We start from the raw sequence: 21,970 nt of genomic DNA, 5'->3' as shown, positions 1-21,970 counted from the left end.
GCCCACGGGTAACGAGGGTGTCACATGGCCAGCACAACGACCAATCTCCTTTACTTTTTCCCCAACTAATGTCAGGTACACAGCGGAGCCTTGGTGGACTCAGAAGCACCCGAGTAATCCGAAATAAAAAATCCCAGCTTTCACCAGGATTCGAGCCCGGTACCCTTTGGTTCGGAAGCCAAGTGCTACCACACAGCCACCGCGCCCTATAAGCTTGAGTTTCTCAATAAATGAAAGTGTATAAGATATTGACTAGATGAGGGCCTGTTTGGGACGTTCTTTTATTGTACGCGAATTTCTGGATTGCAAATAGTGAACAGGCCAGGAGTAGGAAGGAGGCTGAAAACGTTGAAATCTGTGACCATAAATGTATATCAAGGATTTGGCTCTTTGGACACAGGAGAAGTTGCAAGAGGGAATACATGACATGTCACCCCATCAAAGCTTATTACCGCGGGCTGCAACATTGTATCAAAGACAAACGCACAACAAAGACTATTTCAAAGCTAAACCGTAAACAAACGATCAAACTCACGTTCACAGCTTTTGGTTTTTGAGAATACATTTTTTTTTATTCTACAGTTCTATTTAACAATAACAGTTTATGCTGTAGTTTTTTTTTTCCTTAAATAATATTCGGACGACTATCTGTCTCGTAACCATGACAACGTAATGAGCACTTGCATTCTATTCTTGTTCGCTCCCAATTTTCTTTTATCTCATGAAAATATTTGTATAAATATTGACATCACGTGACAATGTTTCTTTTAGTAGTGATATAATCTGACAACGTTTTGAAAACGGAGGCGTGGCTTAAAAGCCATGTTAACCTTGAGAGTGATAGCGGAAGTGTCAAACTTGATGAGAAAATCTACGCGAAGTTTTGTTGCAATATAGAAGTTTGAACAATAGCGCACTAGTGTTTCTTGGATACGAGATTTTGTTGGTGTGTTCCGTTTATCACTAAAAAGAAATCAAACTGAGTCTAGGATAAGGAAATGTCTTTTTGAATTATTTCCGGAAATGTGAGTCTGCCATATTGAAAACACTTGAGTGATTGCCGCACTGTCGCAATAAATGTTGACCACTTCCTAATAGTATCCCCAAGTCTTTAACTGCGCGGTCTGTGCATACAATACAATTTCATAGAGTAGAACTCACCATACAGGATTAAAACCTAACAAACTGTCATAGGACTGGACAATGACCAAAACAGAGTTGACACAAATGTGTTTACCTTAAACTAGTTAAAGTATTTAGATACATATCTCAGGCATCGCATCGCAAATCAAGAAGAGCCATTAAATGAATACTTTAAAGAAAAAGAACATAACTCCTTTATACAACTTATTGAGCGATTATTTTTTTCTCTTAATCACTAATGGATGTAAGATTTAAAACCCAGTCATATCCCCCCCCCCGACACACCTAGACAGAATCTTGGTTAAGCGAGTGTATACATATACTCAACTTTATTAAATTAAAATAATAGTCTTTTAGATCTAGACTTAGAAGACAATGCAGACATTTTTCCTGAACATTAATTTATTTAATGAATCAGACACTTCATGAGGAAAAGACCTGACGTCATGTGACCCGTTGAAGATCAATGTTTTCTCGTTCATTAGCTCAATTTAAAATACATTTCTTTTTAACTTCAAAAACATTATAACGATCAAACCAGAGTTTTCCCAGTGTGGCGAACGAGTAAGTAATTCTTTTTCCCAGTGGTATACAGCAACTGTTAACTCGATAGGAAAATCGTTAAGACGTTTTCGAGATTCATTGAAGAATTTAATAATTCATTGTTCATGAACATTTTGCACACTGTCTTGTAAGTCTAGATCGAAAGATCATTTGAATATCATAAAGTCAAGTAAATTTATAAATTAGCTTAACCAAGATTTTTCTCGAAAAAAAAAGGGGGGGGGGGGTTTGAGCTGGAAAATGTAACATTCACTGTTATTAAGAGCAAAATAATCTCTTTATAAGTTGTTTCAATAAGGCATTGTCTGTTTTTTTTTTAAAAGAATTTTCTTATTCATGTTCTCATTAATGACGTAATACTGATGACATCTCTACATCGTCTTGGCCTGGCCTGGCGTATGGATCTGTTAATTCAGTACAAACACATTTTATACAAGTCCCGATGACCTTGTTAAGCCAGACCTTAATCCCCTGTCGCATTAAGTCACCCACACATCTCCGCCGAGCTCATCTCTTTGTAAGGGACATATCTGGCAGGAACATTGATTTACTGAGATTTGTTTAACACCTCCAGTTAATACATTCTCTTCATGCTTGGGACTTAATCCTGCGTCGACAACTAAAGTCCATGTCGTTGGTATTGCCAATGATAGAAATCTTAACATCGTAGCATTAAGAAGTGAAGGCTAATGTGTACTCTTAAGTTAAAAATTAATCCTTTAGTATTCACAGATAAGGCTAAATAAGTTGGGTTTATTCCCTCAAATAATTGTACACGTTACTTTTTTTCACACCCATTCTGGGATGAAGTTGAAACTTTAATTATAAGGCTTGTCTTCGAGTCCGAAGATTAAGGAGGAATGCAGTATTTCCCGTGGCTACGCAGCCCCCAGCTGCGACCTACAATTATTTTTTGTACATAACAAAACAAATCAATTTTAAAATGACCAATTAGTCAATTATTTAATTAATTATTTTCAGTGTTATTGAAAAAGGGAAATAACTTCTACATTCTTGAGTGAAATAGTTGTATGTTTGGAATTATTCCCCATTAGATATGCTTTGTTTTATTTTTTTTTTTTTTTCATATTTGGCTTGTTTTGTGTATGATGTATTTTGGTAAATGAGGTCCGACAAGAGAAACAGATCTTTCTTTAGCGAATAGACAAGGACCATTGAACGATGGGTCTGAAACAGTTCAAACATTTGATACCATTTTCGGCTTTATGGCACCAAGGGAGGAAAAAACAAAACTATATATACTTTGTGTGTGCGCGTTTATTCCTTGGGCTAGGGTTTACTGAGCGTTAAGGTTAGGGTTTTGAAAAAAATCTCCCCCCCCCTTTTTCAAAAGTTCTTGAGCCGCTAGTACGTTGGACAGACAACACAGAGTGGACAAAGAAAACTATTCAAAGAATGTGTTCGTGATCGCATTCAATACAGGCTCTGCCTTTTCTTTGAAAAATGAAACAACGACACAGCCTCTAGAGGCCGCAGTGTAGGCATGTGTTGGAGTAAAACTACCTGAAAACACCTGGAAGAGTATTTTAGAATAAATGTTTGACTTAGATCTAAATTCTATCCAGTAGATTAGTAATAGGAGGCGCAGTGGCTAAGTGGTAAAGCGCTAGGCTTCCGAATCGGGGGTTCCCGGGTTTGAATCCTGATGAAGACTGGGATTTTTAATTTTGGGATCTTTGGGCGCCTCTGAGTCCACCCAGCTCTAATTGGGTACCTGACATTAATTAGGGAAAAGTAAAGGCGGTTGGTTGTTGTGCTGGCCACATGAAACCCTCGTTACATATTTACATCATCTGCCCTTTTGACTACAAGGTCTTAAAGGGAAACTAAATCAGTAATACCCAAACTATGGCCCGCAGGCCGCGGGTCATATCCGGCCAGTTGAAGAAGAAACGCGAAGAAAACAAAAAAAAAAAAAACAACGGCTGTTCATAAAGACAGTAGTTACAAAAGCGTCATCTGTTTGTGGTCAAACATTTCGGGTTCAAACATGACTCAATCGCCTTACTCGACCACAAAGAAATACAGATGCAAGCTTGTAGAACTGAGGATGACAGGAGCGGCCCTTATAGACTAAGATGGATGAATTGAATGAGAAATGATTTGGGTCGCACCATGAGAAACTGGATGGACAAGCGTTGATGGACGTATGTCTTGATCTATTGATGTCGATGGCTTCAGAAGGAATGTCATTGCTATGTCACAGTGCCACCAGCATTCAAGTCAAAATGTCCACGATAAATGGTGATGGAAAAAAAACAACTGGTGGAGTTTCTTTTATTCTGTTGTGAATAATATCGTTGTCTATAGTCTGCCTTGATGAAGTGAATGAGGTCCAATCTCTCCTGACGTAGTTATTGTGGTCCAATTAAACCCTCTTTGTACAGGTGTAGTTTACTTGGCTTTATAGTTCTTTTTTGTTTGTTGTAGTCCAGATGATCCAATCTATATATATATATATTTGTCCTATGTAGTCAATGTGGTCAAGGTAAAGCTGTCAGTGACCTGCAGTGATCCAACTATAGCTCCCTCCTTGCCATGATGTAGTGGTCCGTAGCATGGGCGTAGCCAGGATTTTTTGGGGGGTGAATTTCCCCCCCCCCCGGGAAAAAAATTATATGTATTTATGTGTGTGTGTGTACATAATCTTTATTACATTCTGACCCTTCATTCTTTCGGAAGACGTTTATTATGCCCTAGAATAGGTTCTTCCATGAGTTAGTGAAAAAATTGTAGATTCCCCGACATTACTAGCAAAGGGGTCTGGGGGAGCGCTAGGAGCGCCAAGCACTATTTCTGATATTGAAAACCAACAAAATGCATATTCTGAGGTATCTACAGTGCATTTTCCTGCTATTAAAAAGTTCTATTTCAAAAACCTAATGTGTTACTCTTACTGACTTAGATCCTCCCTCGTCGTTCGGCGCATTTGCCATCAAGCTGTTTCCATAAAATTGTGGACTCCCCGCCATTACTAGCAAGGGGTTCTGGGGGAGTGCCAGGAGCTTTCCAGCGCGGGGCAAAGCCCCGCCGCCAAGCACTATTTCTGGTATTGAAAGCCAACAAAATGCATATTCTGAGGTATCTACAGTCCATTTTAATGCTATTAAAAAGTTTTATTTCGAAAACCTAATGTGCTATTCTTACTGACTTAGACCCTCCCACGCCGTTCGGAGCATTTGACGTCAAGCAGTTTCCATAAAAATGTCCCTGGTAATGTCTGAAGCCTCTTCCCACCTACCATGAGGACCTCCATGAATGAGTGGCGTCAAGTTGTACTAGGATATCATTGCAACTCTTCTTATGCGTAATTCATTTTGTCGGAGAATATGTCCCGCAAACCTCATTCGTCGTTCTCTCACAATCTTACTAAGGGGTCGACTCCCAGTTCGGCATAGGATTTCCTTGATTTAGATCCGATCTCTATAACTGACTCCTGAAATCTGTATTAGCCATCTTTGTTGAGCTATATTTAGTGTTTTTCGATTCCGGTAGATGACTATTCACTGCAGTTTATTAATGGAGCCCTGCCACTGGTAAAAATAAGTAACCTCTCTTGAATACGCTCTTGGAATTAAGTAACTGTAGTTTGCTTTAGATTTTATATCGAAAAGAGAAGTTTTATCGTCAAAATCTTCTGTTGGGGGTTTTCCACCTCAAATGCTCTGTAGGGGGATCTTAGACTCAAAGCCATCTGGAGGGGTTTTAAACTTTAAAAAAAAAGCCATCTGTAGAAGAAACTCAAAACCCCCGATTGGCTTGGCTACGCTCAAATAATTTTAGTGTGTAATTTGTTGTTTTTTTTTTATATTGAAGATGTATTTTTAGCACCAAACCCCTCTGAATGGGGGTTTAAACTCAAAACCCCATAGACTACACTCATAACATTTTTAGTGAATAATTTGCTTTTTTTTATTATTAAAAAGAGGTATTTTTTACTCAAAACTGAGTCAAAACCCATTTAGCTACGCTCATAACATTTTGAGTGCGTAATTAGCTTTTTTTTATATTAAAGAGGGGGTTTATCGTAAATTTTAGACGGGGTTTTAAAATCAAAATCATCCTTAACTTTGCTCTTGGAATTAGGGGATTTTCGTTTGCATTTTTTTTTTGTTTTGTTTTATAGAAGAGGGGGAGTTAACTGCAAAAACCCCAGGTAGGGGGTTTAAAACTCAAAACCCCTGGTAGGGGGTTTTAAACTCAAACTCGAACCGCTCTGGTAGGCGTTTTAAACTCGAACCCCCCTGGTAGGGGTTTTTAAACTCGAACCCCCCTGGTAGGGGTTTTTAAACTCGAACCCCCCTGGTAGGGGGTTTTAAACTCAAAACCCCTTTGGTTGTGCTAGGGCAAGTGATGGTTTAGTATTAAAATCTCACCTAAAATAAACAAAATCAAAGCCAAAAATTAGACACTAAATTCCGACTTCCCCCCCCCCCTTGGGGGGGGGGATTTCATTTCGGGGGGGGGGGGGGTTTGAACCCCAAGAACCCCCCCCCCTGGCTACGCCCATGGTCCGTAGATAGCTTTCTTTTCCATATGTAGACAATGTGGTCCGACTTAGAGTGCACAGCAACTACGATACTAGTACCAGCTGGAAGAGGAGATTTACAGCTTCGCGACTTCCGGTCAGTCGTGGACACTAAATCCCCTTGAAGACTAACAAATGTTTTTCTCAGCGGCAGTGAGAGAGAGAGAGAGAGAGAGAGAGAGAGAGAGAGGGAGGAGTGTCGGGAGTAGGAGAGAAGTATGGGAGGACTTTGGAAGCAATAAAGATGACTGCTGGTCTCAGATGACCTTTGAGGATGAAGTCACCCGGAACTAACACTAGAGAGAACAACTGGAAGACGAACTCAATGGTGTGATATAACGGACTCCAGATCTGACTTACTGAATGAGCGCAGGGAATCTCAGACAGAATAAATTTGTGTTAAATCTATACATAATATAAATAATATTTAGATGCCATCTATCTATCTATCTATCTATCTATCTATCTATCTATCTATCTATCTATCTATCTATCTATCTATCTATCTATCTATCTATCTATCTATCTATCTATCTATCTGTCTGTCTGTCTGTCTGTCTGTCTATCTATCTATCTATCTATCTATCTATCTATCTATCTATCTATCTATCTATCTATCTATCTATCTGTTGATGGAATGTTTTGCCCCTTTCAGTAATCCACATAATATTGTATATTACCTCCTTTTTAGGGATACTGTATAGAGTAGGAAGAGTTGTGCCCATGCCTAGGGGACACTACTCTGGTAGCCAAGATGGCTGATTAAAGTTGTTATGATCTTAAATGTTCTTATTTCAAGTTTGTGTACCTTCAACTATCAATCGTAACATGGTGGCAGCGGTGTACACATCTAATAAAGGTAAACGATAACTCGAGAAACTTAAAGAAAATATAAGAAATCAGTAGCTAAAATGGCTACTGCTAACAGATATTTCCCAGTACCGCAACCACTATTGCAAACAGGCAATATGGCGGCCAATCGGAAAAGTGTATGTTGTTAGAAGTGTCTGGTCATATGTGTCTTTTGTACTTGAAACCATTTTCGCCTTCTATAATGTGAGCACGTTCATTCACTTTCTGACATACTCTGATGCGTTGGAGGGACTAACAGGATGTTTTAACATGGTTGATGATATAATGGTAATGGACCTCATTCACCAATCGTAAACAAACAACATGTAATCACGTGATATTATTGAGAAAACAACGAAATAAACTGTCACGTGACAACCATCATGAATTAAACATGAGCTCGTAAATTATATAGAAGAGATAGAGCACCACGTGGCTAAATGTTGTTTGTTTACGGTTGGTGAATGAGGTCCATTGGAAAGGGGGGCACAGTAGAAGAGGCTCGCAAAAAGTCATGAGGAAAACCTATCAAAATTACTCAATAGGCTGAAGGAAAAGATCATCAGACTAAATGAAAAGAAATCAGTATTCCGAAAATCAGAAATTATGTTTTGGGGGCACATTATTTCCCAGTCAGGAATAAAACCAGACCCAAACAAGGTGGGGGAGAGCCATAACACATCTAAAAAACCCTGAAGACATTACATCGGTTCGGAGATTTTGTGGAATGATACAATATCTGTCAAGATTCATCCCAGGTCTGTCAGCAGACCTACAGCCAATAACAGAACTGACTAAGAAACACAAGCTATTCGTGTGGTCGAATGACTGTGAGAAAGCATTTAATAGTGTCAGACAGAAGATATCCAATCATGGAAGCCTAAGTTATTTCGACCCAGAGAAGAAAGTAACTATTCAGGCGGACAGCAGTCCAAATGGCCTAAGAGCTGTACTACTACAAGATGACAAACCCATAGCATACACATCAAGGACACTTACAGAGCCTCAGAAAAAGTGGGCTCAAATCGAAAAAGAACTTTTGGCTGTAGAAGTAGCTCTAGAAAAATTTGACCAGTACACGTACGGCAGAACAATAATAATACAGAATGATCATAAACCTTTGGAAAATATACTTAATAAACCCCTCAGTTGTGCACTTAAAAGGCTTCAAAGCTTTATGATTCGTTTTTAACGATACGATGTTCAGTACCAGTATACCAAAGGAAGCAGAATACAGATTGCCGACCGGTACGTGACGTTTTGGCGACGCTGTTTTGGCACTGGGGACGTTTTTGGCGCGAGATATAATTTGACGATAATTTAATAAGCAAGTATTGTTTATAACGTATTTATTTCACTCTACCGTAATTTTGTATGTATAGTTTGAATTCTAACACCGTCCAGCGAATTACTTTTTATAAATATAAAGATTTTGCTTATTTCATGAATATAGACCTATAATAAGTCAGATTCCTGAATGGTAATGACATGCTATCCCCTCTCCTTTATTTATATGTGAGTTCTGCTAATTGCACCAGATGACATTTTTGATTTCTTTCAAAATAGCGATAATATTTATTTGACATTAGTGTAATACTTTCATATAACAAAAACCATGTTAACATCTAAAGCTTTATTACGCTGAATGACGACAATAACTCCACACAAAATAAAAATCAAGACACGGAATGTGGTCAGTACAAACTCTAATGTGAATCCACCAATGTAAACAAACACTAGGGGCGACAATAGATAGAAACAAATTCACGACACTAAGATACTTTGAAAAGATATATTTTGAGAAATTGGGTAGGGGTGATTTGGGTGACATATTTCACATTGGCACAGGTGTAGTTAAACAAATGAAGACAAGACCAGCACCGAGAACTGGTCGTTGGCGTCATGCGTCTGGCGATCATCTCCTTATTACATTACATGTGACACCTATCTCGCCCCCTCTCTTCTGGACACATTTCACTCCTTGTATATACTCTTTCCTCCATCCTTTCCTCTCTCAAGCGTAAGATGATAATATGTTTTTAGCACTACACTTGACATCCGTAGGTGCGAATTTATAATCCTTAATCTTAAATTCCGAGAGCGGCCCAAGGTCTACCCCTCTCTATCAATCTCTTCGCCCCTATTGTTAACTGAAAACCTGTGGCAGTCTATATAAACAATGGAAAAAGTCCAATAGAAGCGAGGAAAAGACAAAATTTCACACGAAGGATGTCTGTATGTTTTTGATAAGTTTCGTGCTGACCACGTATGAAGCATGGATTGCAGCCTGGTGTTGTGTAATGTTAGAGATTTAACAATAATTAAATAACAAACTTAAATACCAAAAATAGCGGACAAAAATAGTTCTTCTTCTGTACGTGAAAATATGTCTTAACACAAACACTCATGCAAAACATAAATATGCATAATTCTTTTTAAAGAAATAATACAATAAACGTACATAATGTATTTCGCTCCAAAACGTCCCTTATGCCAAAAACGGCGGCGCCAAAACGACCTTCGCGCCAAAATGGCTTCGCCAAAACGTCCTGCTTCGATTGCCGACACGTTAAGCAGAGACCCTTTGCCAGAACAGGAAGATTTTCCTGACACTTCTATCAACACAGTAGGACTGGCCCTCCCAGATATAATGTTAAATAAAGTTAAAGATGCAGTCAAAATAGACAATGAGATGCAGATGTTGAAACAGTACATACTGAACGGTTGGCCAGACAAGCATCATATTGTACCAGAACTCAAACAGTATTGGTCACTTGCAGATTTACTGACCTATGAGGATGGCCTTCTGATGAAAGGGGAAAGAATAATTATCCCAAGAGCATTAAGAAAAGAAGTTGAGACCAAACTACATGCAGCACATTTAGGGTATGATGCCATGATGAGAAGAGCAAGGGACGCAGTTTTCTGGCCGGGAATTGCGGCAAGAATAAAAGAAATAGCTAATGGATGCCAACCTTGTCAGCAAAGTAAGCCTGCAAACCAGAAAGAAAGCTTGTATATTATATATTGTATATTACCCCCCCCCCCTTTTTAGGGATACTGTATAGAGTAGGAAAAGTTGTGCCCATGCTTAGGGGACACTACTCAGGTAGCCAAGATGGCTGATTAAAGTTGTTGTGATCCTTAATGTTCTTATGTCAAGTTTGTGTACATTCAACTATCAATATATATATATATATATCTTACACACACACACTCCTTACTTATGTCTCTCTCTCACAAACTCCTGAGGTCTACACACGCTCATTATGTTTCTCACGCACTTTTCTTATGCCTTCTTTTTTCTCTTTTATTCTTTCTCTCTTTCTTTCTTATTCTTTAATTTCTCGTACTCTTTCTGTCCATTCCTTCGTTTCTTTTTTTTTTGTTTTTCACTCTCTATTTCTCATATTAAGTCTCTCTCTCTCTCTCTTTCTCTCTCTCATGCTTGAACTCTATTCTTCTTTCCATTTCTCCATTCTGCGTGTGTGCTGAGATCAAGTCTTATACTAGTAATGTCATAGCCATAAGTAAGAAAATACCGAAGCAGGACATTTTGGGACGGCCATTTTGGCGCGGCCGTTTTGGCGCGAAGGTCGTTTTGGCGCAGCCGTTTTGGCGCAAAATGTTTTGGTGACATTATTTACGTTTATTATATTATTTCTTTAAAACGAATGAGACATATCTTTATTTTGTATGAGTGTAGTGTTTGTGTTAACACGTATTTTGTTATGTACAGAACAAGAGATATTTTTGTCCGTTATTTTTGGTGTTTAAGTTTGTTATTTAATTATTGTTAGATCACTAACATCACACAAGACCAGGCAGCCCTACTTTACAGTGAGCGTGCATAAATAGTCAAAGTTATTAAAACTTATTTTCGGGGGGGGGGCGGTATAATGCAGTAGTCTCGTGCATATAGTACAGGCTGTACAAAAACACATTTTTCTGCCATAATAACGTAGATCTTTGAGAATATAGAAGGAAAGATTCTGAATGTCCCATCTATTGTAATTTTTTTTTAATTTGACTGCTCCAACTGCCATTTGATTCTCCGAATAAAAAATTCTTTTATTACCCTATTCTCCCAAAAGAAACCTTTCTTTCAGCTAAGGTGAAACTATATAGTTCTGGTATTCTAATGAAATAGTCAAAGTTGACCTATATTCAGGCTGTGGAGGAGCTCCTTGCATTTAATTCTGCTGAATTGCTTTACGCAAATCGTCATTCTTGGGCAATTTCGCATGCACTGCTGCTAAAGTTCACTGTAGAGCGCTGTTTATGATACGAGATTCTCTGTGGAAGAAGCAGCCCTCTTTTAATTGTTGTTAAAATAGAGGCAGCCTGAAGTTGTGCAGCATCACTGCCATGGATGTGCTGGCCTAGTTGATTTTGAACAAGGTCATTGTTTACAGCATCTGTGTGTAGACAGGCTCTACATTCATTTTTAAGTTCACAACGCCAGAATTCTCTTACAGTGGTCTGCACTAAACATAGAGATATCCTTCATGGGAAATTTTGTCTTTTCCTCGCTTCGACAGGACTTTTACATTGTTTATATAGACTGCCACCAGGTTTTCAGTTAAAATTACAATAGAATGAAATGGCGAAAGAATAGCCAGTCTGTCAGCGAGCTGGATAAAAGATTAGTGAATGTTATACTTGAGTGAAATAAACATTGTTATAAAAGATACGCGGTTATTAAATCATCGTTAAATTATATCTCGCGCCAAAACTTCATCTGCGCCAAAACGTCTCGCGCCAAAACGGCTGCGCCAAAACGTCACGTACCGATAAAATACTAAGCATTCACTTTTGTCAACACAACACAGCAAGACTTCCTGACAGTGACAAACTTCTCAAGTCCAACTAAGAACGACGCTTTGTTCTCAAAGCGCTAAGGGATTAGTGTCCCAAGGTCAAACAAATCAAATTGATTTTTATTTCCCGACAGCACTGAAGTCTCCGCTCTGTTTACTTGTACCAGAAGCAAGGGTGTTAGGTGATCACATGGTAGACCAGAGGATTAGGTTCACAACACAATGGGGAGTTGGTCAAAATAAGCAAAATATTCAAAAATCGAAAACCTTCCTTTTATGGAGAGAAAGTGAAAAGGTCTCAATAAAAGCACGATCCGTCTTGTCATAAAAATCCATAATCTATAATCTAGTCGGGGATTTTGAATTTCACTATTTTAGGGCGCCTCTGAGCCCACCCAGCTCTAAATGACATTAGTTGGGGGAAAAGTATAGGCGGTAGGTCGTTGTGCTAGCCACATGAAACCCTCGTTAATTGTGGGCCACAGAAACAGATGACCTTTACATCATCTGCCCCATAGATCACAAGGTCTGAAAAGGGAACCTTACTTTTTTTTATAATCAAATTGTTACAAGTAAGTAAGATAGTCAGTCTTGGTTGACCATAGACATATGAGACGGACCCCTAAAACCTACGACGAGTTTTGGATGAATCCAAACATGGGAAATATTTTGAGGGCGTCAACAAGTAGTCGGTGAATCTTTGGCACTTTGTAGCAAACAGTCAAGGCTGGATTTGAAGGTCTGAAAGCCTTAAGAGTGCGATGAAGCGCTTGCCCCTAATTATTTTAGGAATAAAAGAAGCAATTTGTTTTGTTATGTCTTTCACAAATGTGTTGCCAACAAATACAATTATTTCACCAAAGAATGTATTAAGCTGTTAATGTCAAGTACAATTTTTTTAGAACCGAGAATTGCCGAATTGAGGAATAAAACTTTGCGAGAATTTTTTTCGATGAAAAGTCGTTGATGATTTCGCTGAAATCTAGCTAGAATTAGGGTCTATCGTGGGGGCCTATCTATTATTGAGGCCCATCTATTGTGAGGGGCCCATCTATTATTGAGGCACATCTATTGTAGAGACCCATCTATTGTGGGGCCCTCCTATGGTGGAGCCCCATCAATTTTTGGGGCCCCTTTCTATTTACCGAGTACAGTAAATAGATAGATAGATAGATAGATAGATAGATAGATAGATAGATAGATAGATAGATAGATAGATAGATAGATAGATAGATAGATAGATAGATAGATAGATAGATAGACAAATAGAAAAATATTTTCTAAAAATACCAATCATCAGGTGACCTGATATTTCGCATCCAAGACTAATTAGATCAATTATTGACAATTTTTTTTTAATGCATCTAAACTTGCAGCTCATGAATATTTAAAAGGTTCTTTCAAATCACTCTATATCATTACATGTCTTTGTATTTGGTGATGAGCGTTCACGTTACACATCTTTTATTTTGTTCCAGCTTAATTGATTGCACAAAATTATACATTCTAGTAATACATGTTTGTTATTATAATCTTTGTTCCTGTTGACCAGTGGAACAAGTAAGATTTTCTTCGGGAGGAAGTCAATGACCAGTATAGAAATGGAATATGGATTTATAAACTTCATATATTTCTCTAGAAATAATTATTGATAACGCCTTAATAATAAGTCTTTCAGACACCTTAGAGACACGTGATCAAGTTTCTTGAAGACCTGATTAGAATTTACTTTTAGCTTCTATTGTTTTTCCTCTTTGCATCACTGATGATTTTAAAGTTACTTTCAATAACAGTATGTGTCTTTTAGTCTGTGGCATGTTCTGTGTAGATAAAATGTTTACTAGACTTTAGGTTCAATAAGATAGAGTAGATTTCTCTTATTACTAAAAATAGACACATATATTCTCTATAGTTCTAAAAAAAAGATTTTTAGTTGGAGAAAATGTTAATATGGCTGTCACAACATGCAGATGGTATGACGTGTTGTTATGCCGGGGATTTTACTTGAATTCAATAATTAACAAAAATGACGATCTAGAATCACAATTGACGATTCTTTGATAAAACAAAACTCTGGAACTTTATTTAAATATAACGTAAGTACAGTTTATGTACAAATTACAAATCAATGAGCATGAAACATAGTACAAAGGCTTTTCAAACAGAGCTCTTAGAAACGTGACTGTCTACAAGGACCTTATTTTATCGACTGGCCTTACTTTCTTACTCCCCGCCAATTCTCTGGCGCTAACTCTTTTCAAAAAATGTCTTTGTTTAATTTCAAATCAACCAATAGATTTCAGACATACTAGTCACGTCCCTTGGGTAAATCCTGACGTGCTATCAAGTGTCTAAATTTGAGGGGTAAATCCCGAGGCTCATGTCGAGGGCTTATATTTTCTTTTAAAAGTGAAATGTACAAACAATTCTATAATGTAATCTGTGACATATTACCCCCCCCCCTCCATTTAGCATTTGTATGGTAATGGAAATGCTCATATGTATTAAAATTATTTAAATATACACAAAATACCATACATGAAATTATAGAAAAATGGTTGAGGTAACATATGACAAAATAAAGTCAACTTGGAGATAAAAAAAATGTAAATGCAGTGAATAAAATTATTGATGACTTTGGACATCTGTTTCACTATTCAAGTGGTTATGAAAATGAGACAATGCTTGTCATGAACGATATCAAAAGTTGTACAAGGCATAATACTTGGATAAATTAAATCTTGAATTGAATAGGTTACTTCTCTTCGTGGTGCCTGATGAAATTAAAATATGACAATACAAAACTGATATACTAAACCTGTGGAAGAAAAATATATATACAATTATGTTAAGAATTAAATACATCTGGAAAGTGTGTCAGCGAAGACGTTCTCACGTCCAGGAATTGTCTTGACCTCAAATTGGTAGTCTGTGAGTTGTAGACTCCAACGAGTTAAACGACTGTTCGCTAACTTCTTTGAGTTCAGAAATGCTAGTGGTGCATGATCAGTTAGGAGTGTGAAATGAGCACCTAGTAGGTATCTGGAGAACTTGGCTATGGCCCATACAATGGCTAGACATTCACGTTCGATGGTTAAGTATCTGGTTTCAGCTGGTGACAACTTCCGGCTGATGAAAAATACTGGGTGCAAAGTCTCTTGGCATTTCTGTGAAGTGTCTTGGTATTTATGCATTAGGCATGCACCTATAGCTGAAGATGAAGCATCTGTGGCGAGGTAAAATTGCTTCTCTGGATTCGGAAGTTTGAGAATAGTGTCTCTTGAGAATTCAGCTTTTATGTTCTCAATAGTGGTATGTAACTTTGTAGACCATGGAATCTTCGTTGGTTGTCCTTTCTTAGTGAGTTCAATCAATGGAGCTATGAGTGCTGTGTAACCTGGTATGAAATGTCTGTAGAAATTACACAGACCCAAAATATTTCTCACTTGCTTTTTACTGGTGGGGACTTTGATTTCTAGTATGCGTTGAATAATGTTCTCTTGAGGTCTCAGCGAATTGTAGCTGACTTTATAACCCAGGAAGGATATTTCTGACATGGCTAGTTCCACCTTACTAGGCTTTATGGTAAAACCATGTTGTTTCAGTATGCTGAAAACTTCTTGTAGTCCTTTGATATGTTCGTTCCATGTCTTATGGAATATGCAAATGTCATCTATATATGACACTGTGTCAGAGCGATTGCCTAGTATGCTGTGAATGGCTCTATTAAAGGTGCTGCTGGCGTTGACTAGACCAAATGGCATGAAGTTGAAATGGAATAGTCCATAAGCTGTGGTGAATGCCGTAAACTGTTTGCATTCTTGTCTGACTGGTATTTGGTAATAACCTCTGGATAGGTCTATTTTGGTGAAGAACTTTGCCTCTGAAAATTTGGTCATAAGATCTTCAGGATTTGGCATAGGATATGAGTCGAGTTGGGTTATTTTATTCAACTGTCTGAAGTCGACACACATTCTTGGAGTTGTCGTTTGCTTACGTTTGACAAGAACTATTGGTGCGGCATATGGAGAGTTGGAATGTTCAATGATTCCTTGCTCTAATAGGTGGTTAATTTCTTGTTTAAGAAAGTCTCTGTAGTGTACTGGTAATGGATAAGGTCTTGCTTTTGTAGGCTTGGAATCAGTAAGTATTATATTGTGTTCCGCAATTGACGTTTTGCCTGGAACATCTGTAAATATGTCTGAATTTTCTTTGAGAATGGTAGTCAGTTCTTTCTGCTTTTGCGGTGTCATTGAATTGAGTTTGATGTCTTGCCAAAATTCAGTTTGTTTGGTAGTTGTTTGTGGCATATTGATGTCGTCAAATTCAGACGTGTCATTTTCATCTTCTTCTGGTATGACTGCAAGACATGATATGGCTCTTTCATTTTGTTCTGGGCTTGTGGTACCTTCTGTTATTGTGTTATATTTTTGTAACATGTTGACGTGATAGATTTTCTTTTTGTTGCGTATGTCTACCTCATAGTCAACATCTGTTATCTTTCTGAGTATGGAGAATGGACCTTGCCATTTGATGAATAGTCTGTTGCTTTTGTCTGGTAGTAACAGACATACTTGATCTCCTGGTTCAAATTGTTTCAGTGTTCTGTTTCTATTGACTCTCATTCTGGTATTGGAGTTTGCTATGGCTGTGGCTTGATTTGCTTTTTCACATGCAGATATGACTATGTTTCTGGTATCTTGCACATGTTGAAACGCTGTCTTGGTTTCTGATGAGATTGAGTTTTGGCGAATAATAGCTTCTTTGAGGATTGCCATCGGTCCTCGTGGGTTGGCGCCATAAACCATCTCGAAAGGTGAGAATCCTGTGGTTTCTTGAGGACTTTCTCTGTATGCAAACAGAGCTGCTGGTAGCAATAAGTCCCAATTCTGCGGATTGTCGTGTGCTATTTTCGAAATGCACCTCTTCAAAGTACCGTTGAATCGTTCGCAAAGCCCGTTGCTTTGGGGATGATAGGGCGTTGTGAACTTCATCTTGATGTGGTACATGTTCATGAAGTCTTTGGTAATGTCAGCTGTGAACTGTGTGCCTCTGTCAGAGAGGATAACTTCTGGGAAACCAATTCTGGAAAATATCTCTGACAAAGCTCTGGTGATGTCAAGCGCTGTAATGTTGACTAGAGGTACTGCTTCTGTCCATCTTGTACATGTTTCAATCAATGTCAGGACATATCGATGGTTTCTTGTTGAAGCTACTGGCATAGGACCAATCAAATCAACTGAGACTTTTTGGAATGGCTTGTCTGTCAATTCCATATCTTGAATAGGTGCCTGTGATTTGTTGTTCTTAGGTCCTTTGACTTGGCAAATATGACATGACTTCACGTATTTCTTGACGTCTTTAATGATACTTGGCCAATAAAATTCTTTGAGGATTCTGGCTTTAGTTTTGACTACGCCCATATGGCTGGCGTGTGGAATGTTATGTCCTGTTGCCAGTATTTCTTTCCTGTATTTCTGTGGCACTATTATTTGCTGAATGGAATTGTCTTTATGCATGGCATTTTTCACCAGGAGGCCATCTTGAAAATATGGTTTATTTGGTAGATTCAGCTGTTTGTTTGCTTGAGCCTTCTGATAAAGTATTCGCAATGTTGGATCTCGTTTCTGTTCTTCTTTGAAGTCATCATGTGTGAAATATGACTTGTCTTGATGGACTTCAGTTTGGCCAGTTAGAGTTCTTGTATCATTGTTAGAGACTCTGGGCATGTCGTCTAGTTCTTCAAAGTTCAACAATGGACATTCGGGAATTGGAGGTGGACTTATGACCGGTAGGGATGGGCTTGATGTAACTGGGGGTGTCCATGTTGAGTGTTCTTGATTGTTGCTGGCTACTGGACTAGTAACTGGTTCTGTTGCATTCTGCATAACTTGAGTAACTGAGGTAGCCATGTGATTATTTTGGCTAACTTGTTCAGGTGCCAAATGTTCTTGTTGTCTGGACATGGATCTTGTCATTACTGCCAAACATTTTTGACCTTGCTCTATGGCATTTGTCCATTCAGTAAGTTCTTGAGGAGTGCATTCTTTAACTCCTTCTATGTTTCCAATGATTAGGTCCACTGGTAGATTGGGTGTTACTAATGCTTTTGTTTGACCACTGAAGAATGGTGTAGAAACATAAATGATGGCTTCAGGTAACTTGCTGACAGTTCCGTTGAATGCAGTGGCTTGGACGTGGTTGCCTGTGAAACGGTTTGCGTGTACGAAGCGTTCATGTACTAATGTGGACGTGCTTCCGGTGTCACGAAGAACTTCCACCTTCTTGTCTCCTACAAAGCCTGGATAAAATTTGAGACCATTGGACTTTGCAATGACTGTCATAGTTGAGTGCTCATTGTAATAGCTTCTGTTATATGAGCTTCTGTTTGGCATATATTGTGGTCTGGAGTCCTGTGAATGACTTCTGTAGCGAGGTTTGTTGTTATCTGGTTTATTGTTTCCAGGTGCTTTGTTGAGATTGTATTGCTCTCTCTTGCTGTATCTTTGAGTTGGTGATGTGGGTCTATCAAAATTTTGATTTTTGGAGACTGCCTGTTTTTTCCAACATTCATGAGTTTGGTGACCCTTTTTATGGCAATACGAACATTCTGTGTTTCTGCTGCGGCATTGAGATGTGAAATGCCCTAGTTTATGACATTTGTTGCATTTGACTTTGTCATCTGACTTATATCTTACATTTTTGTCTTGAGCAAAGCAGACAAAATTTTCTTCAACAGATGGTTTGACTGACTTGTTTGGATAGGCTGCTTTATATTGTCTGATGATCTTGGTTAATGTCTGTATATCAGTAGGATTTCTCTCTATAATGTAGGATTGAATATCTTCTGAGTGAGCATGGGTGATGTTGTCGATAAAAATATGTTGACGAAGAGCTTGGTAACTTTCTTCTATTTTTGCCATGGATACCCATCTATCAAACCACATTGACATATTAGCTACAAAAATTTGAGGATCATCATTTTGCTGTGGCCTTTCATTATAGAATTTCTTTCTATAGTTGGCTGAAGTTGCTCCGTATTGGCGCAGTAGAGCTTCCTTGATATCAGAGTAAGTGCTGCGTTCATTGATGGACAGTTGTGAGCAAATGTTGACCGCTTTGCCAGTCAAAAGGGTGAGGAGTGAGCTCGACCAATGTGCTTCAGGTAGACCGGATGTTGTAGCTATTTCTTCAAATCTTATGAGATACGAGTCCATATTGTCAATGTTTTCGTTGAAAGCCGATATTTTGTTCATTAATCTGTATTTGTCAAACATACTTGAGTGACCTTGAATTGGAATGCTTTCTTTATTTTGCCTTTCGAATTCCATTTTTTCTTTTTCATGTTGTCTTTGCTTTTCGGCGTCTTGCCTTTGTTTTTCAGATTCTTGCCTTTGTTTTTCAGATTCTTGCCTTTGTTTTTCGGCGTCTTGCAATTTTTTTTCTTCTAATTGCATGCGTTTTTCAGATTCTTGCCTTTGTTTTTCAGATTCTTGCTCTTGATATTCTTTTTCTTCTTGTTTCTCTGCCCACTGCCACTGGTCTGGCTTTGGGATTTGCTTTTCTTTGGCTAATTCTACCAATTCGAAGAATCGTTGTGTTCTAGAACTGGAAGCCATATTTAATTTTTTTGTTAGTTTCTTGTATTGGAGCAAAATGTTCGATATCTGGATTTTGGCTTTATCTCAGATATAATAATAATATAGATCTAGTGACAAAGTTCTTGAAGCCTCAATTTGCTAATAATGCTTGACAGTAGACTTGTAGTTACTGGAGTCGTATGATTGAATATATAGATCTATTGAGCCGAGTACTTTTTACTGGTTTAACAGTTGGTTAAATCTGGTCTTCTGTTTACTTTGTGCTGCACAAATGATTATTTACCGGTCTTCTTTATAATGCCAGTTATTTGATTTACTGGTCTTTTTTATACTGCCAGTTATTTGCTTTACTGGTCTTTTTTATAATGCCAGTTATTTGATTTACTGGTCTTTTATATTGCCAGTTATTATGTATATTGGTCTTATTCCTTTTGCCAATTACATATAATAATAGATTTCTTGAGTTAGACGTAACTCTAACGAAAATCTTTATAAAAGAATTATCGATAACCAACTGACCTGTTTAACACAGAAATTCTGTCCTCCGTTAAATAAGAATGAAGTTCCTTTAAAGAGTTTAGAAATTGGTCCCAGATCTTGATCTTGAATAAATTTCGTTAAAAGTTGTCCATAAACTTTTGTTCGTCGGAGAGTGCCAGATATGTCACAACATGCAGATGGTATGACGTGTTGTTATGCCGGGGATTTTACTTGAATTCAATAATTAACAAAAATGACGATCTAGAATCACAATTGACGATTCTTTGATAAAACAAAACTCTGGAACTTTATTTAAATATAACGTAAGTACAGTTTATGTACAAATTACAAATCAATGAGCATGAAACATAGTACAAAGGCTTTTCAAACAGAGCTCTTAGAAACGTGACTGTCTACAAGAACCTTATTTTATCGACTCTCGTTACTTTCTTACTCCCCGCCAATTCTCTGGCGCTAACTCTTTTCAAAAAATGTCTTTGTTTAATTTCAAATCAACCAATAGATTTCAGACATACTAGTCACGTCCCTTGGGTAAATCCTGACGTGCTATCAAGTGTCTAAATTTGAGGGGTAAATCCCGAGGCTCATGTCGAGGGCTTATATTTTCTTTTAAAAGTGAAATGTACAAACAATTCTATAATGTAATCTGTGACAATGGCTATCAATACAAAAAGTGACATATAATAAGTGTGGTCAGTCATACAGAGTAATTTTGTACTACATAGTGTGTTCTTCTGTAAATCTACTATTGCAAATAAGTTTAATTATATTTTTACAAAGCTGTTATCAACTCACTTGGTCTAACTGTTTGTCTGGTAAAAAGTTTGTACACGTTATTTCTCCCACATCTAATCTCGGATGAAGTTGAATTTTTACACAATTATTTCTTGTACCTAACTAAACAAGAATCAATAACCCAAAAAAAAACGATTGGTTAAATAATAATTGGTATTGAATTATTTGTTTGGTATCGAACAAGGAAAAGAAATTGTACTGGATGTGGTGTTATACGTTGAATTAGTGCCCTTTCTGCTTTGTGCAGAGAATTAATTGGTCACTTAAAAGTTTGAAACTAACAATAAAATCTTATATCTACATAAGCACTTTTCTAGCACAGTGGTTGCTATACTGGCCAGAGGAGACTTAGGCCAACTCTCACACCGATACCCCCTTCCTTCTCCCCACCCCTTTCCAACTGGTCAAGACACGTGATAGGATCATAGCACATTGAGAAAGTGATAGGATCATAGCACATTGAGAAAGTGATAGGATCATAGCACATTGAGAAAGTGATAGGATCATAGCACATTGAGAAAGTGATGGGATCTTAGCGTATTGAGAAAGTGATAGGATCATAGCGCATTGTGAAAGTGATAGGATCATAGCTCAATGAGAAAGCTTTTTTAAAATTGTTTTGTAAAATATTTTTGTAGTTTAAATAAGACAAGCATTAAGCTAAATTAATTGAGGTTTTATTGAAATTAAACATGAATACTGCCAAGGGACACACCTGTTAATATTTCGATAATCAACTGATTGTGAGAAAGGAATTTAACTCTTTCTCTCCGCAGTTATTGTCCACGTTCCGACAAAAGTGTTAAGGTTCATTTTCCACATGTGTACTGTGGTGATTATGTTTGTATATAGGATTGTAAACCTGGGTTATAAGATTCAAGGATATCTATGTTTATTTATTATTTTTACTATTTTTTCATTGGTCCATTGGTTGGGACTGAGTGACGGCGCTTGAGTTTTGTTATTGTTGTTAGAGGGCTGAGTTATGGAGCCTAGTCGTACCATATGAGTAATATAGAAGTCAGTTTTATAATTGTGTATATATTCATTTAGTTAACGCTTGATGCGTTGTCATCAGCTACAGATACCCGGATTACTTTATTAAAGTTATATTTTTGTTGTTGATTCATCTCTGGCGTCTCTTG

At 37.7% G+C, this 21,970-nt stretch overlaps 1 protein-coding gene across 1 annotated transcript in view; it reads left to right on the top strand.

Annotated features, from left to right (window-relative positions):
• The window catches only part of LOC106062536 (uncharacterized), a 237,360-nt gene that overhangs the window by 7,194 nt on the left and 208,196 nt on the right, over positions 1–21,970 (top strand). The gene's annotated exons all lie outside the window — the stretch shown is intronic.

The sequence above is a fragment of the Biomphalaria glabrata genome, chromosome 15 (genome assembly GCF_947242115.1).
Source record: "Biomphalaria glabrata chromosome 15, xgBioGlab47.1, whole genome shotgun sequence".
In the NCBI taxonomy this organism is placed as follows: Eukaryota; Metazoa; Mollusca; class Gastropoda; family Planorbidae; genus Biomphalaria; species Biomphalaria glabrata.
This window is presented reverse-complemented; position numbering and strand designations above follow the sequence as displayed.